Source organism: Manihot esculenta, chromosome 10, assembly GCF_001659605.2.
Source record: "Manihot esculenta cultivar AM560-2 chromosome 10, M.esculenta_v8, whole genome shotgun sequence".
NCBI lineage: Eukaryota > Viridiplantae > Streptophyta > Magnoliopsida > Malpighiales > Euphorbiaceae > Manihot > Manihot esculenta.
Genome location: NC_035170.2, coordinates 24,485,597 through 24,503,723, shown reverse-complemented (window position 1 = coordinate 24,503,723; position 18,127 = coordinate 24,485,597).

Genomic DNA, 18,127 nt, shown 5'->3' with positions numbered 1-18,127 from the left:
CCTGTGAATATCTTCCAATGGATTATAAGCCAAATTTATACCAATAATCTATCGCCACCTATCTCATTATTCTAGTCTTTACTTACCGGATAACAAGCACAATTCCTTCAAAACAGCGACTCGGGGTTTTGGAAGTCTGCACAGAAACTCTCTCTCTCCCTCTCTCTCTCTCTCTCTCTCTCTCTATTTGCCGCCTGCATAACTCACCGAAGCTCTGGAGGTGAGATTTGCTCTGAAATGTACTTTACCTGTTTTGAGTATATTTCTGTTTAGATTAAGAAAGCTGAGGCAACGACCTCCAAGATGAGATCTAGCTTCAGTTTTTCCCTTTTTTTCTTTTTTGGGGGGGGGGGTGGGGGGGAGGGGGGGAGGGTTTAGGTCAAGGAAGTAGATGTACTGAAATATTTCTCCAAGGAGACGGTGTGTATCTATAAATTTCCATTTCCGTTTTGTTCTGCTATGAGTTTATGTGGGTTAACATTGGACCTCAAAGCTTATTCTGAGGAAGTTTTTGAAGAAAGTGATGGGATTTTAAATTATTTTCTTTGGGTGTATGATTTTTAAGAGACTGTAAGGTTTCTGGAGATTGTTTTAATTTTTTAAATTAAAATTAAATTACCTTATTAAAAAATATTTTTTTAAATATAAATTATTTTCTGGAAACAAACATGGCCATAAAATATATATATGAGTGCAATTCTAAGACTCTCATTTTCCACCCCTCATCTTCTCCACTTGTTTTCTGCATGAATCTATTCTGAATATTCAGACGAACAAATGCTGTTGTTTTTATTCATGTTCCTGGGCTCACAAGGATTATACAAAACTGATTTCTGATTTTTGCTTGAGACTGTTCTGAGTTGGAGAATACTTAGCCGTTGATTATTTTTTTTGTTGATATTAACTATTAAATCTTCAATGGCCTTAGTTCAACTTGTTTTCTTGCAGTGCATAAACAACTTTGGGAATGACATCAGCAAGTGCCAGTTCTACAGGAAGAACTCAGGCTTGAGTGCCTAAACTTAATCTTCATGCTTTGCCCTGCATTAGAATGTCAGCTAATAACTTTTCTCATTGTGTCTTTACTTTGAAGCTTATGATGATGTTGGTTGTCCTCCGTCAATGGTTAGGGATTTAATTTCAACAATTTACTGACAGATTGGCTGCAGTGGATAACACTTCACACTCTTTTTTTCTTATAGGTCTAATCAATCATAGCATAAATTTATTTTTCGGATATATTATTTTCCAAACCTTATTAGCTTGTATTCTTAAAAGTTCACCTCCTTAAAAAATAAGGCTTTTTACAAAACTAGGGGCAGAAGAAAATTATTTGTAGATTTAGAATTTGAGAAAAATTATTTATAGATTTGGGATAGCCGAAAAAAGAATCTGGCGCCATTTAGAATGACACCAGACATTCTGTTTTTTTTTTGAGAATGGCTTGGCGCCATTTTTTTTTTTTTTTAAAAATGGTCTGGCGCCACTTAGAATGGAGCTAGGCCATTATTTTTTTATTTATTTTTTTATAATATTATTATATAATTTAAAAATTACTGATATTATTTAACAATATTACTGTATTAATTTATTAAAATAATAAAAAATTTTATCATTAAATAAATATATACAACATTATTAAATTATTTTTATATGTCTAATTATAACCGAATTGTTTTGATATATCTAATCGCAATATAATATTAATTTTATAATTATGAAATTATATATTATAGTAATTTTTTATTTAAAAATTAATAATAAAATTTAATAATAAAATTTATTAAATATTAATATATTAAAATTATAAAAATATTTATTATTATAAAAATATCTAATATTATCTTCGATTGTAATACAATCGAAGGTGCTTAGATCGCTAGTACGGAAGTGTCAGGACCCCTCTTCACGTTAGGCGACTATTTAATTCTTTCAGCATGCATGCAGGCTGAGTTGCAAATTGACTGGGCTTACTGTCCTTCTTCAAGTCACATCACCGGGCTGAACTCCTCGTACTGGACCCAGACTCGCGGGCAGTTTGATCTGCCCTATGTCTGTCTGAGTCAGAACCGAAGATGCTGGACCGGCTAAATAAAGTGGGTTTCTGAGATTTTAGGCCTATTTCACTTTTTCGGATTTAGCTTTCCCTAAAGTGAGAAAAGTCTAGCGGTTATCAAATTATATAATAATATATTTCATAATTCTCCAAAATATTAGGATATTAATATTATTCTGTGATTATATACTACTGCATAATAGCAGTCCAATAAAAATAAATTTAATTTTTATAATTTTAAATATTTATACACTCGTATATTAATTAATTAATATAATTATAATATTTTAATAAATAAAAAATAATAAAAAAAATAATGGTTTGGTGCCACTTAGAGTGGCGCCAGGCCATTCTTAAAAAAAATAAAGGCTGGCGCCATTTAGAATGGCGCTAGGTTCTGGCGCCTATCAAATAGACGCTAGGCTCTCTTTTCGGCTGCCACCTGGCTGTTCAACTCCAAATCCGCAAATAATTTTTTTCCAATCTTAAATTCATAAATAATTTTTTACCCACCCCTAAATTTTATAAAAAGCCCTAAAAAATAAATTATTTGAACCAATTAATAGCTCAGTGAAAGATAAAAACTCTATTATTGGATAGCATTCATGAGCCTACTCCTACGTTATGCTTGAGAAACCTTTTTTAGGAGAAAGACAATAAACGGTGAAAAATAGGAGAAAATAAAAGTGAAAGAAAAAATAATTACCTTTGTTTGTTTGAATGTTTGGAAGGAAAAAACAAAATAAAAGAGAAAATTAGCTTTCCTAATAATAAAATATTTTTTATCTTTTTATTCACTATAAAATAAATTATTATAAAAATAAAAATGTAATTCAATATCCTTACTTATTTAACTCTTCTTTTTTATTTTTTCTCTCTTATTTTCTTTCCACTCTTTTTTCATCAATCCAAACAATTTACTAGGTTATTAGCCATCGCTATCTATTCTAATATCTTAAAAAACCTTTTTTTTTTAAAGTATTTTAAACATTAAAAATTTTAAATAATATTTTTTCTAAAATGTATTTTTTCGTGAAACAAATGACAAGCATCATCACCTTTTTTTCTTAATTTTTTAAAAATTTTAAATTAGCATAATTTAATTATTTTTGTAACATTACAATTTAATATTAAAAAGTAAGTGAGATACCTTAAAGTAGATAAGAAATTTACTCGTTAATCATCTAATAAATAAACTTCTCTCTTAATTAAAATAAAAACAACCTGATCAATTAGACTATGTAAAATGAGGATTGGAAAAGACTATGCAAGTGACTCAAAAACACCTTATTAGATATTTGAAAAAATTATTACTTAGTTTTTATGTTTTGAAAAAGTTTTTTAATTATTTTTTTAATTTTAAAAAATATATTAAAATATTTCTGATATTTTAAAAAGTGTATTAATTAGTCTCTCTATTAATTTTACCGTTAAATATTTTATTATTTAATCTATATAATTTTAAAAAATTTATTAGTTGATTCCTTATATTTTAATATATTTTTTAAACTCGACATCAGCTAATTTCTTTATATAAATTAAATAATAATTTTTTTAAATATTTTTATTAAAAATTATTTATTTTATAGTGATAAAATTTTAATAATTTTTTTATAAAATTATGTACGAATTTACAATAATTTTGGTGTTGGCTGTAACATTGGCCCCAGGGTCAAAAGGAGGGGAAAATCACAAGGGTCAACTTGAGAATGGAACAAAGAATAGATGAAAGCGAGATGAAAGTGGCAAGAAGGGAAAAAGATGAAAGAACAGGGAAAAAGGAATCAAGGAAAACGTGTTAGTAGAAATGAAAGGAACCAGACCCTGAAATAGATGGGAAAGAGGCGATAGTGAACTAATCAGGGACGCGGTGGTGAGACAGTTAGCAAGGAGAGTTGCAGATTTTAGCGCTGAGAGACTAAGCAGGGAATAAGCACAAGATTAGAGGCAGTGGTCCAAGTCACGAGATGCCGCATGGGTTTTTTACTTTTCTAGGCCAATTGATCTTACATTTCAGGTGTTTGATAAAATGTCTCTATGAATTAATTAGCTTCCTAACTCTTTCTGGTACGATTAAAAGAGTATTTTACTAGTTTGCTTTTTGCTGCTGAGGTGATTGGCTTACAGTTACCACAGTTTTTATGACGACTTTAATTTGGAATTATCACGAAAGTAGATAATCTCGGACAATGTAAGTTTTGCATTAACTTCTTTATAAATATGGTCTAGTATGAATTCTCACAAATTATATTTTTTTTAGATACTTCGAAACTAATCCATTTTTCTTTGTGTAATTATCAAATTATTAAGTAATTCATATAAATTTCATAAAGTGAATATAAAATTTTAAACTAAAATTTTGACAGAATTTTGTCTGTTTTATCAGCATTTCTATCTATGATACATATGAAAAACATATTTATAATTATATTCTTAACTAGCATTTGATATCATAATATTCTTTAATTTAACACACATTTTATAACATCATCTCTTATTTTTCTATGATTATCACACATGTAAATGTTAAACTTTCTTTTTTTTTATTCATATATAATAACATTATTCTAACTTACATAATCTTTATAACGCACTCATATGCACATGTCAAAATATAACTGTATAATGACTGGGAGACTCAAAAAAAAAAAAATCCAGCTATGATATAGGTCTCGATGTCTGATGTTGATTTTTAATGACTTCCGCAGTGATATCTATAATTTGCATGAAATAAAAATCAATATACTGAGTTAATTCTCAATGGGTGATTACAAACAAATAATAAAATAGAACAAACATATTTGTGTATATAGTATTGTCCCTTGAAGCAACCCAAGAGAGGGGTGAATTGGGTTTATAAAAAAAATTAAGGCAAAAGAACAAATTAGAAGGCAATAGGGAAGAAGATAATCAACACAATGATTTATAGAGGTTCAGCTATCTCAAGCCTACGTCCTCTCCTCAAGACCCACCTTGAGAGTTCAACTCCACTGTCAAATTGAAACGACCCGAAAATCGGACCGCTATCGGCGCTAGGATCTAGATCGGCTTAAGGCCGCCGGGACCCGTAGCAAGCCAAACATTCATCCTGTGAACCTGTTTAATCCCATACATGATCAACAACATACATAAAATTTTGAACTTTTCTTTCATTCATTCATTCATCAAACTCAACCTGGGCATGCACTATACATATACATAAACATTAACCCCACCTTGGAGTCCTCATCAATGCTCCAATGGGGTGACATAAATAACATATATTAAGTTTGGTTTACATAGACATCAATAAAAATATCATGTACTCATAAAGGGATAAACAATATACTAGGGTCAAGCACCATTCTATCCTCAATAACGTCGTTACATTACTTTTCAATACTATACTTTTACATTACATTTTATTCATGTCCACATCTAGCTATTACATAAAACAAGACTCTACTCCTGCTGACCTCCTGGTCTACCCTGCACCTGCAAACCTGGGGGTTAAGGGAGAGGGGTGAGCTATAAAGCCCAGTGAGCAGAATAATTAAACATTCAATTTAAATTTCATACTTTCATGAAATGCAACACATCACAAACAAATCACATCAAGGATGAACTTGTCACCAATAGCCCACTACTTATTCCAAAAGTGCCAGGGGCGTAGACTGGGCCTCACTGGTCTTTCTCTTACATTACAGACATAACATGACATTCCAATATGCCAGGGGTGTAGAATGGGCCTCACTAGTCTTTCTCTTACATAGTGCCAGGGGCGTAGAATGGGTCTCACTGGTCTTCCATACCGTATCACATCATATCATAATATAGTGCGGCTAAAGGATCATCCAACATGCATCCACATCAACAACATATTATGCAATGCAACATATTCGTGAATTCTAATGCAAGCACCCTAGTATATCTCATGGCATTCATGATGCATGTATCATGCTCAGAATTTATTTATTTACTTTGAAACGTAATAAGATATTTCACTCACCTCTGGCTGAAGCTCTGACAGACACAGAAGCAGCTGAACTCACTGCTGGGGTCCTCGGTTCCTCGGGTCCAAACCTACACAGGTGGACTCAAATGAGGGACCTAACATACATAAACATGACTCTAAAATACTCCCCAAAAACCCCCTAAAACACCTTAAAACAATCATGTAACAGCCCGAAAACCGAACTGCCACCGGCACTAGGATCCAGATCGACTTAAGGTCGCCGGGACCCGTAGTAAGCCTGCTATCCTGTCTGTATACCTGTGAAATCCCATACATGATCATACATTTTCTGTAAAAACATAACACTTTTCTTCATTCCAAGGCTTAACCTGTGCATGCACTCTCTCTGTTCTCTACTAATCCCTACTAGAGCTTCTCATGGCTCTAGGCGGATCAATTTCAGAATGTTAAGCCTGGTTTTGCTCATAAACATACAACAATAAAGAAACATACATAAACTGATCATGTGACTCCACAAAGGGATTACAAGTTTTATAAGTCAAGCACCATTCTATACACTGTACATATACACTATCTCTATACATTTACATGTCCACACTAGCTATTACACCATTCTGTACTCTTCCTGTACCCTGCTGAGTTCTCTCTGACCTCTGAACCTGCACAACTTGAGTTAGGGGAGAGGGATGAGCTACTAGAGCCCAGTGAGTAGAATAGGAATAAAATAACAGGTGATAAAACATGCTCTCATGGAATGCAACACATAATCACATCACCTCGGCCGGACGGATCAAAACTCCCTCTATCTCATCTGGGGTACCGGAGTACCATGTGTCTGGTCCCCGTAGGGCTGTTCCAGGTCTTTGTGTGCCTGGTCCCCGTAGGGCTGTTCCAGGTCTTTCCTCTGAGGGCTAATGAATCCTCACGAAGTCCGTGCCGTCTCACATAAGCAATGTACAAGGAGCAATGCCAAGTACAAGGATAAATGCAATGCATCATCTTTGTGTACACTAATGCACTCACCCTATAGCATATTCATGATGCATGAAGCATGATAAAATAGTCAGTTCTCAGATTAAAACATTACATTCAGTTAAATTCCACTCACCTTTACTTTGCTCTGAACTGACTCTGCAGGTTCTGACACTGGACTCACTGCTGACCTCCCTGAGGCCTCTGGTCCGTACCTACACAGGTGGACTCAAATGAGGGACCAAACTCACTCAAGAATATCTCTCAGAAACTCCCCAAAACTCCTCTAAACAATCCTAAAACCAACACATAAAACATGTAAAAGAAAGCTGGACAGGGCACTTTCGGCGGCAGGTTCGGCGGCCGAAACCCTACTCCAGAGACGAAACTCATGCATGTTCGGCGGCACCTTCGGCGGCCGAAGGTCTCGTCCAGAGACGAAACTCACACACTTTCGGCGGCCGAACTCCCTCTTTCGGCGGCCGAAAGTCTCTTTCTAAACTGAACGCCTAGCTTTCGGGGGCAACCTTTGGCAGCCGAACTGCCTCCACAAGGGATTCGGCGGCCGAACCTTCCTTCGGCGGCCGAACCTGGTTTTGCCCGAAGGGCAGAACCCTGCTCTGTTTCATGCAAACTTTGCCCAAAAACCTACACACATGCATATCAACTACTCCCAACGATCATATACACATATATATGCACAAATGGGTCTAAAACTACCCTAAAACCCCAAACAAACATAGCACATAACACTTAAACATGGTTGAACACCACAACTCACCAAAAACCTCACCTAAACCTAAACATGCATACTACCCATCCAAACTCATAAAACCTTTCAAAATCATCAAAGAAGCTCAGGATCTTCACTTACCTCTTACACAACTGGAGGATGAAGGATCCTAACGTGGAGATATGAAGAAAAGCTCTTCCAAAGCTCCAAGCTTCAAAACTTGGTTCTTTTGCTCAAAACCTTCATAAGTCACCAAAACTCTTAAAACTCTTGAAAGATTTGATGAAAATCATGGAAAACATGAAAGTCAACGTGGGAGAGGCTGAAACTCACCTCTGGCTGCAAGTGGAGGAGAAATAACCTCCTTCCACCGACCCTTGGCCCTTTTATAGGTGGCTGGCCAGACCACCTTCGGCAGCCGAACGTGAAGCCGCAACCATGCAATGTTCGGCGGCCGAAAGTGACCTTCGGCGGCCGAACCTTTGCATTTCTCCCTTATTGCTTTTCTTTCAAAACTCAAGTCTTTGAACACTTCAAAACATAAAAACAAGTGAAAATACCTTGGAAAACATATGCATTACCCTTCTCGAGGGTTCCGACACCCGAGATTCCACCGGACGACAGGAATGCCGATGCCGGACTCGAGCCGGGTATTACATTCTCCCCCCCTTAAGAACATTCGTCCTCGAATGTCCCTAACACAACAGAAACACATAGAAAAGGGAAAAAAAACTAACCTTAAAACAGATATGGGTATTGCTGGAGCATGGACTCCCGAGTCTCCCAAGTGCATTCTTCTAGGTTGTGGTGGTTCCACAGAACTTTCACCATTGGTATCTCCTTGTTTCTCAGCTTTCTACTCTGGGTGTCAAGGATCCGCACTGGCTGCTCTACATAGGTGAGATCACTTAAGATTTCCACCTCAGGTTCACTAAAAACCTTCTCTGGATCTGACACGAACTTCCGCAACATAGAAACATGGAATACCGGGTGAATTCGGTCCATAGAAGCCGGTAAATCTAGCTTATACGACACAGCCCGATCTTCTGCAAGATCTCAAAGGGACCAATGTACCGTGGGGCCAGTTTACCCTTCTTTCCAAACCGAACCACGCCCTTCATCGGAGACACCTTCAGCAATACCATATCCCCCTCCTGGAACTCTATCTGCTTCCTACGGATGTCTGCATAGCTTTTCTGTCTGCTTACAGCTGTTCTGATCCTCTCTCTGATGATAGGCACTAACTTGCTGGTTAGCTCAACTAACTCTGGCCCTGCAAGAGTTTTCTCTCCTATCTCTTCCCAGCAAACAGGTGTTCGGCACTTCCTCCCATACAGAGCTTCATAAGGAGCCATCCCTATGCTAGCATGATGGCTGTTGTTGTAGGCAAACTCTACCAGAGGTAGATGCTGCCTCCAAGAACCGCCAAAGTCTAACACACACATTCGCAGCATATCTTCAATGGTCTGGATGGTTCTCTCTGACTGACCGTCTGTCTGTGGATGGAAAGCAGTGCTGAAATCCAACCTTGTGCCCATTTCCGTTTGCAGACTCCGCCAAAACCTGGAGGTGAACTGAGGTCCTCGATCTGATACTATCGACACTGGAACTCCATGCAACCTTACTATCTCGTCTACATACACCTGCGCCAACTTGTCCACAGAGTAGTTACTCCTGACTGGAATGAAGTGAGCAGATTTAGTGAGTCTATCCACAATCACCCATATGGAGTCTAATCTGTTAGACGTCGCCGGTAACCCCACTACAAAATCCATCGTTATGTTCTCCCATTTCCATTCTGGAATCGGCAGTGGGTTAAGCATTCCAGCCGGCTTCTGGTGCTCTAGCTTCACCCTTTGACATGTCTCGCAGGCTGACACGAACTGTGCCACTTCTCTCTTCATTGCTGGCCATCAATACACCCTTCTCAGATCTTGATACATCTTGGTGGCTCCCGGGTGAATGCTATACCGCGCATTATGAGCTTCCCTCATAATGTCTGCCTTCAAACTGCTATCATCTGGTACACATAACCTCTTACCGTGCCGAAGAATCCCCTCACCATCAAATCTGAACTCTGCATTGTTGCCAGACTGAACAGTCCTGGCAATCTTCACTAACTCGGGGTCTTCGTGCTGTTTCAGAGCCACTTGCTCTAGAAACACTGGTGTCACTCTCATCTGTGCGAGCAAAGCACCTGTACCAGATAACTGCAACTGTAACCCTTCTTCCATGAGCTTGTAGAAATCCTTCACCACCGGTCTTCTCTCTACTGCAATGTGGGATAAACTGCCAAGTGACTTTCGGCTTAAGGCATCAGCTACAACATTAGCCTTGCCCGGATGATACTGGATCTTACAATCGTAATCACTGAGCAATTCTACCCACCGTCTCTGGCTCAAGTTTAACTCTCTCTGACTTAAGATGTGCTGTAGGCTATTATGATCCGTATAGATCTCACATTTTACCCCATAGAGGTAATGCCTCCACATCTTAAGTGCAAAGATAACAGCTGCCATCTCAAGATCGTGTGTCGGGTAATTCAGCTCGTGCTTCTTCAGCTGTCTAGAAGCATAAGCTATCACTCTGTCATTCTGCATCAACACACAACCTAAACCCACTCGGGATGCATCACAGAACACTGTGAAATCTGCATCACTGTTCGGCAGAGTTAACACCGGTGCTGAAGTTAATCGTCTCTTCAACTCTGCAAAACTCTCCTCACAATCCTCTGACCATATGAACTTCTGATTCTTTCTGGTCAGTCTGGTTATAGGAGCAGCTATCTTCGAGAAGTCCTGAACAAACCTCCGATAGTAGCCTGCCAAACCCAGAAAACTCTTGATCTCTGTCACTGTAGTGGGTGTAGGCCAATTGGCTACTGCCTCTACCTTTTTGGGATCTACTGCTATACCTTCCTCTGATACAACATGTCCCAAAAAGGAAATGCTCCTTAGCCAGAACTCGCACTTGGAGAACTTGGCATACAAGCCATGCTCTCTCAAGGTTTGCAGCACTATCCGCAGATGCTGGGCATGGTCCTCTGCATTCCTGGAGTACACCAAGATATCATCAATAAAGATGATCACAAAACGATCCAAGTACTCCCTGAAAACCCTGTTCATGAGATCCATGAATGCTGCAGGGGCGTTAGTCAACCCGAACGGCATCACAAGGAACTCATAATGCCCATATCTGGTTCTAAAAGCAGTCTTGGAGACATCTCCTTCCCTGATCTTCAACTGATGGTATCCGGATCTCAGATCTATTTTCGAAAAACAACCTGCTCCTGCCAGCTGGTCGAATAGATCATCGATCCTGGGTAATGGATACTTGTTTTTGATAGTGACTTTGTTCAACTGTCTGTAGTCGACACAAAGTCTAAGAGGTCCATCCTTCTTTCTGACAAATAATACTGGAGCACCCCAAGGTGAGGTACTCGGGCGGATGAAACCCTTAGCTACCAAATCCTGTAACTGCTCTTTCAACTCTCGCAACTCTGTTGGTGCCATCCTGTAGGGAGGAATAGAGATCGGTCTGGCACTGGACATCAACTCAATCTCGAACTCTATTTTCCTATCCGGTGGCAGTCCTGGAAGCTCTTCAGGAAACAAATCTAGAAAGTCTCTAACAACTGGTACTGAGGATGGTTCCCTAACCTGACTGTCTAGCTCTCTCACATAAGCTAGGAACCCCTGACACCCCTTCCTTAACATCCTACGAGTCCGGAGGGCTGATATCAAACCCCTCGGTGTCCCTCTCCTGTCTCCTCTGAAGACACACTCTGATCCATCCTGGTCTCTGACACTGACTACCTTGTCTCTACAGTTCAGGGTTGCATCATACGTAGATAACCAGTCCATCCCTAGAATGACATCAAAATCTGTCAACTCTAGAACCACCAGGTCAGCTGGAAGGTATCTACCCTCTATGCACACTGGACTGAACCGACAGACTGACTCTGCCAAAGATGGATCACATTTGGGTCCACTGACCCATAGAGGACACTCTAACTCAGACACCATCAGACTCAACCTCTCTGCAGCTCTAGAAGAAATGAAAGAGTGAGAAGCACCGGGGTCCATTAAAGCATACACCTCTGAACACCCAATGATGAGATTACCTGACACCACCGTGTTCGACGTGTCTGCCTCCTGCTGAGTCAGGGTGAAAATCCGTGCTGGGGCTGACGGACCTGCACCTCGGAAACCCATCCCTAATGAAGAGGCTGCCCCTCTTCCTCTTCCTCTGCCACTGCTTGGTGGTATGGCTGAAGCTACTGGCTGTACTACACTGCCTGTACTCATCTGCTGGGATGGTGCAACTAAAGTCGCCTGAGGACATTCTCGTGCATAATGTCCCTCCTGCCCACATCTATAGCAGGCTGTGGATCCCAACTGACAAGCTCCTCTATGCTGTTTGCCACACCTCTTGCACACTGGAAAATCTGCGCCAGAACTGGAGACACTACTCATTCCCAGACCCGACTTAAGCCTGTTCCAAAACTTGCCTCTCTTTCCTCTGAATTTCTCCCATCTCTTCTTACTTGCACTTGCTGTACTCTGTGAGGAGGAACCGGGTTTAACACCAGAAGACTGTGCCTTGACTACACCTTGACTTATGGCACTGGCCTCCATCTTTCTAGCAGCATCCACAATAGAGTGGAAACTTTCCTTCTCCGCATGAAGAATCAAAGAGAAATACCTAGGATGAAGCCTCGTGGCATATCTCTTTGCCTTCTTCTGATCTGTATCATATGCCTGACCGACATATGGCAACAATTCCAGGAACTTATCTGTATATTCATCAACACTCATCTCCTCCGTCTGTCTCAACTGCTCAAACTCCACAACCTTTAGTTCCCTGGAACTGTCAGGAAAAGCCCATCCAGCAAATTCGTTGGCGAACTCTTCCCATGTCATACTCTCAAGTCTCGGGTCCACATAGTTCTTGAACCATTCTCTAGCTTTCTTGCACTTTAAAGTGAACCCTGCCATCTCAATAGCTCTACCATCATCTGCTCCCAACTCACTTGTTATCATTCTAACTGCACTGAGATACTCAAAGGGATCATCTCCTGTATTGAATTTAGGAGCATCCAACTTTAAGTACTCGGTCATCTTCACCTTCCTTCCCTCTGACGACCTGGGTTGCTGTGCTTCCACAACAGGGGTTACTGGTTCAGGAGGTGGTGGTGGAGGAACTGGTTCCCTCACTTCAGGCTGTACTGGACTTGGATGAACAGGTGGGGGTGGATACATGTGATATGGTGGATAAAAGGAAGGATAGGGCATATATGGCATGTAGGGTGGATATGGGGCAAAGCTGGAGTAATCCGACGTGCCTCCCATCGGATACTCTGGGCCCTGAGGAAAGGGTGGATAGCCAAACCCCGAGGCCTGCATGCCTCCCTGGGACTCCCCCATACCTTCTTCTGACCTTCCTACACCCATGCTTACATCTCTACTCTGATCCTCTTCCATCACACCTCTTTCTTCTACTGACCTTCCCCCTCTGCTTACTCCTCTCCTGCTCTCGTCAGAAGACCTTCTCGGGTCTCGTGACGTTCCTTCCCTGCTTGACCTGTGAGATCTTGCCCTTGGCAAGGCAGGTGGACGAGCAGCTATACCCTCACTTACAGGTGGGACTCCAGTCAATCTCGCGGATCGACGAGTTCCTCGCATCTTCACTCTCTGGAAAACAACAAATCACATAACACATCAAAAAACATGCACATGCATAACTCATGGCATTGCACATCAGCAGAACATCCTATCCTCGTGGACATGTTTTTCCTATGGTGCTTGACCTGCTAAACCTCTCTATGAGCCCAACTCTCTCTCTTAGGTCCGACCATGTGAACCTAGGGCTCTGATACCAATCTGTAACAGCCCGAAAACCGAACTGCCACCGGCACTAGGATCCAGATCGACTTAAGGTCGCCGGGACCCGTAGTAAGCCTGCTATCCTGTCTGTATACCTGTGAAATCCCATACATGATCATACATTTTCTGTAAAAACATAACACTTTTCTTCATTCCAAGGCTTAACCTGTGCATGCACTCTCTCTGTTCTCTACTAATCCCTACTAGAGCTTCTCATGGCTCTAGGCGGATCAATTTCAGAATGTTAAGCCTGGTTTTGCTCATAAACATACAACAATAAAGAAACATACATAAACTGATCATGTGACTCCACAAAGGGATTACAAGTTTTATAAGTCAAGCACCATTCTATACACTGTACATATACACTATCTCTATACATTTACATGTCCACACTAGCTATTACACCACTCTGTACTCTTCCTGTACCCTGCTGAGTTCTCTCTGACCTCTGAACCTGCACAACTTGAGTTAGGGGAGAGGGATGAGCTACTAGAGCCCAGTGAGTAGAATAGGAATAAAATAACAGGTGATAAAACATGCTCTCATGGAATGCAACACATAATCACATCACCTCGGCCGGACGGATCAAAACTCCCTCTATCTCATCTGGGGTACCGGAGTACCATGTGCCTGGTCCCCGTAGGGCTGTTCCAGGTCTTTGTGTGCCTGGTCCCCGTAGGGCTGTTCCAGGTCTTTCCTCTGAGGGCTAATGAATCCTCACGAAGTCCGTGCCGTCTCACATAAGCAATGTACAAGGAGCAATGCCAAGTACAAGGATAAATGCAATGCATCATCTTTGTGTACACTAATGCACTCACCCTATAGCATATTCATGATGCATGAAGCATGATAAAATAGTCAGTTCTCAGATTAAAACATTACATTCAGTTAAATTCCACTCACTTTTACTTTGCTCTGAACTGACTCTGCAGGTTCTGACACTGGACTCACTGCTGACCTCCCTGAGGCCTCTGGTCCGTACCTACACAGGTGGACTCAAATGAGGGACCAAACTCACTCAAGAATATCTCTCAGAAACTCCCCAAAACCCCTCTAAACAATCCTAAAACCAACACATAAAACATGCAAAAGAAAGCTGGACAGGGCACTTTCGGCGGCAGGTTCGGCGGCCGAAACCCTACTCCAGAGACGAAACTCATGCATGTTCGGCGGCACCTTCGGCGGCCGAAGGTCTCGTCCAGAGACGAAACTCACACACTTTCGGCGGCCGAACTCCCTCTTTCGGCGGCCGAAAGTCTCTTTCTAAACTGAACGCCTAGCTTTCGGGGGCAACCTTTGGCAGCCGAACTGCCTCCACAAGGGATTCGGCGGCCGAACCTTCCTTCGGCGGCCGAACCTGGTTTTGCCCGAAGGGCAGAACCCTGCTCTGTTTCATGCAAACTTTGCCCAAAAACCTACACACATGCATATCAACTACTCCCAACGATCATATACACATATATATGCACAAATGGGTCTAAAACTACCCTAAAACCCCAAACAAACATAGCACATAACACTTAAACATGGTTGAACACCACAACTCACCAAAAACCTCACCTAAACCTAAACATGCATACTACCCATCCAAACTCATAAAACCTTTCAAAATCATCAAAGAAGCTCAGGATCTTCACTTACCTCTTACACAACTGGAGGATGAAGGATCCTAACGTGGAGATATGAAGAAAAGCTCTTCCAAAGCTCCAAGCTTCAAAACTTGGTTCTTTTGCTCAAAACCTTCATAAGTCACCAAAACTCTTAAAACTCTTGAAAGATTTGATGAAAATCATGGAAAACATGAAAGTCAACGTGGGAGAGGCTGAAACTCACCTCTGGCTGCAAGTGGAGGAGAAATAACCTCCTTCCACCGACCCTTGGCCCTTTTATAGGTGGCTGGCCAGACCACCTTCGGCAGCCGAACGTGAAGCCGCAACCATGCAATGTTCGGCGGCCGAAAGTGACCTTCGGCGGCCGAACCTTTGCATTTCTCCCTTATTGCTTTTCTTTCAAAACTCAAGTCTTTGAACACTTCAAAACATAAAAACAAGTGAAAATACCTTGGAAAACATATGCATTACCCTTCTCGAGGGTTCCGACACCCGAGATTCCACCGGACGACAGGAATGCCGATGCCGGACTCGAGCCGGGTATTACAAATCACATAAGTCATGCAAAGGAAGGCTGAACAGGGCACTTTCGGCGGCAGGTTCGGCGGCCGAAGGTTCCCTCCAGAGATGAAACTCATGGATGTTCGGCGGCACCTTCGGCTGCCGAAACTCCCTTCCAGAGTCGAAAGTCCACTTTCGGGGGCAGGGTTCGGCAGCCGATACATGCTACCTCAGGTAGGGTTCGGCAGCCGAAAGAGCCTTCGGATGCCGAACCTGAGTTCTTCCCAAAGGGCAAAAACTCAGCCTCTACATGCATAAAAGCCTCCCAACTCATTCAATCAAGCATTTTCCTATTCTACAACATGCATACTCAAGCATATAAGCTCCTAGGGGCTTCAAACTATCCTAAACCCCAACTACAACACATCAAACATGCATAACCAACATACATTGCTCATAAACACACATTTAACCAAAAAACTCAACATAACCTACACATGCATTTCTACCCCAAGAAACTTCATAAAACTTACTTAAAACATGAAATGAACTATGGATCTACTCTTACCTCTTGAAGAACGAGAGGAGAGACGATCCAACTCGGAGATGGGGAGAAATCCGCTCTTTGGTCTCCAAGTTTCCAAAACTTGCTCTTTTGTTCAAATATCTTCAAATCAACATAAAACTTGTTAAAACATGAAAGATCGGAGGAAAATAATCAAAAACGAACCATGGGAGAGCATGGACTCACCGTGGCCGAAAATGGGGAGAAAACTCGCCCGTTTCGGCCATGGAGCCCTTATATAGGGGCTACCAGACCACTTTTCGGCAGCCTAAAGTGCCTTCAAATCTCATGCAAGTTCGGCGGCCGAACCTTTGAAACTTTCGGAAGCCTAACTTGCCCCCTTAAACCATCCAATGTTCGGCGGCCGAACCTGGAAATGCCTCCTTGGTCTATTTCATTTAAAACTCAGTTTCCTTTTTACTTAAAATCATAAATTACATTCAAACATTTAATAAAAACATGATTTTACCCTTCTAGAGGTCTTCGACATCCGAGATTCCACCGGACGGTAGGAATTTCGATACCGGAGTCTAGCCGGGTATTACACAAATCTTCTTTGGGTGAAGATTAAAAACCCTTACAATCTTAGAGCAAGCCTTTGCTCTTTACAAATCTCTTTTTCACTTAAGAGCAATCCTTTGCTCAATACCACACCCACTACAATAGAATCACTCAACAACCTTTACTCACTCTGTAAACCCAATCAATTACAACTCAAAATAAGCTTTCAAGAAATTAATGCTTTGGCTCAAGGTTTTGAGAGAGAGAGAGTGAAAAATGCTGTAATCTCAATAAATATTTGCTTAGATGGTTGTTGTAACCTTTTCATATCAAAAACTCATTGTATTTATAGTTCAGTCATAAATATGACCGTTGGGAGTGCATTAAATGCAAATAGAGCCGTTTATGTGCAGAAATAACCATTACACCGTGTTCAGAAAAACTCAGGTTCGGCGGCCTAAGCTTAGAGTTCGGCGGCCGAACTATTTGAGGTGAAGAACATCACTCTTTAAAAAAGGACTTTCGGCGGCCTAAAGTCATAGTTTAGCGGCCGAACTTGTGGAACTTTCGTCTCTGTCCCTCTCTTTCGGAAGCCGAACTTTAGGCTTCGGAGGCAGACTTAAAAGCACACTTTCGGCGGCCGAAGGTAATGTTCAGCGGCCGAACATAGGTGACTTTTGCCTCTGTCCTTCACTTTCGGAAGCCAAACATTTAGCTTAGGGAGCATCCACCTTCGGCGGCCGAACATACAGGACTTTCGTCTCTATCCCTTACTTTCAGAGGCCAAAGGTTGCACTTTAGGCTGCAATTTGAAAACACACTTTCGGTGGCTGAAAGTCAATGTTCGGCGGCCGAACATGTGGGACTTTCGTCTCTGACCCTGACTTTCGGAAGCCGAACTTGGCTTTAGGGAGCACACAAATATTTCATTAAATTCTTTGAAAAATCATAACTTAGGCTATAAAAATCTATTTTTCAATCTGTTTGAATTTTTGTAACCCATATTTTTAGATCTTGATTTTGATAAAGAATAATTTCAAAATCACTTCTTTTGAAAAATTTCATTTTAGTCCCCGAAAGTTAATTACTTAAAGATTTGGCCATATCTAAAAAACTTTTAGAAATGAAAGAAACCTTGAGTCATCACAATTAATAAATTGAAATTCACAATGCATAAAATTTAACAAAGCATAAACAAAAAATACTTTCTTATCCCTTCCTTGTGGCATGCTTTCAAATTAGGCACTTTTCTCTTTTGAGATTGAAGCAATTTCATTCTTGATAGAAAGAGACCTACAAGCTCAACACAAACACTTTTGAAGATAATTAGTAGCACACCAATTGTT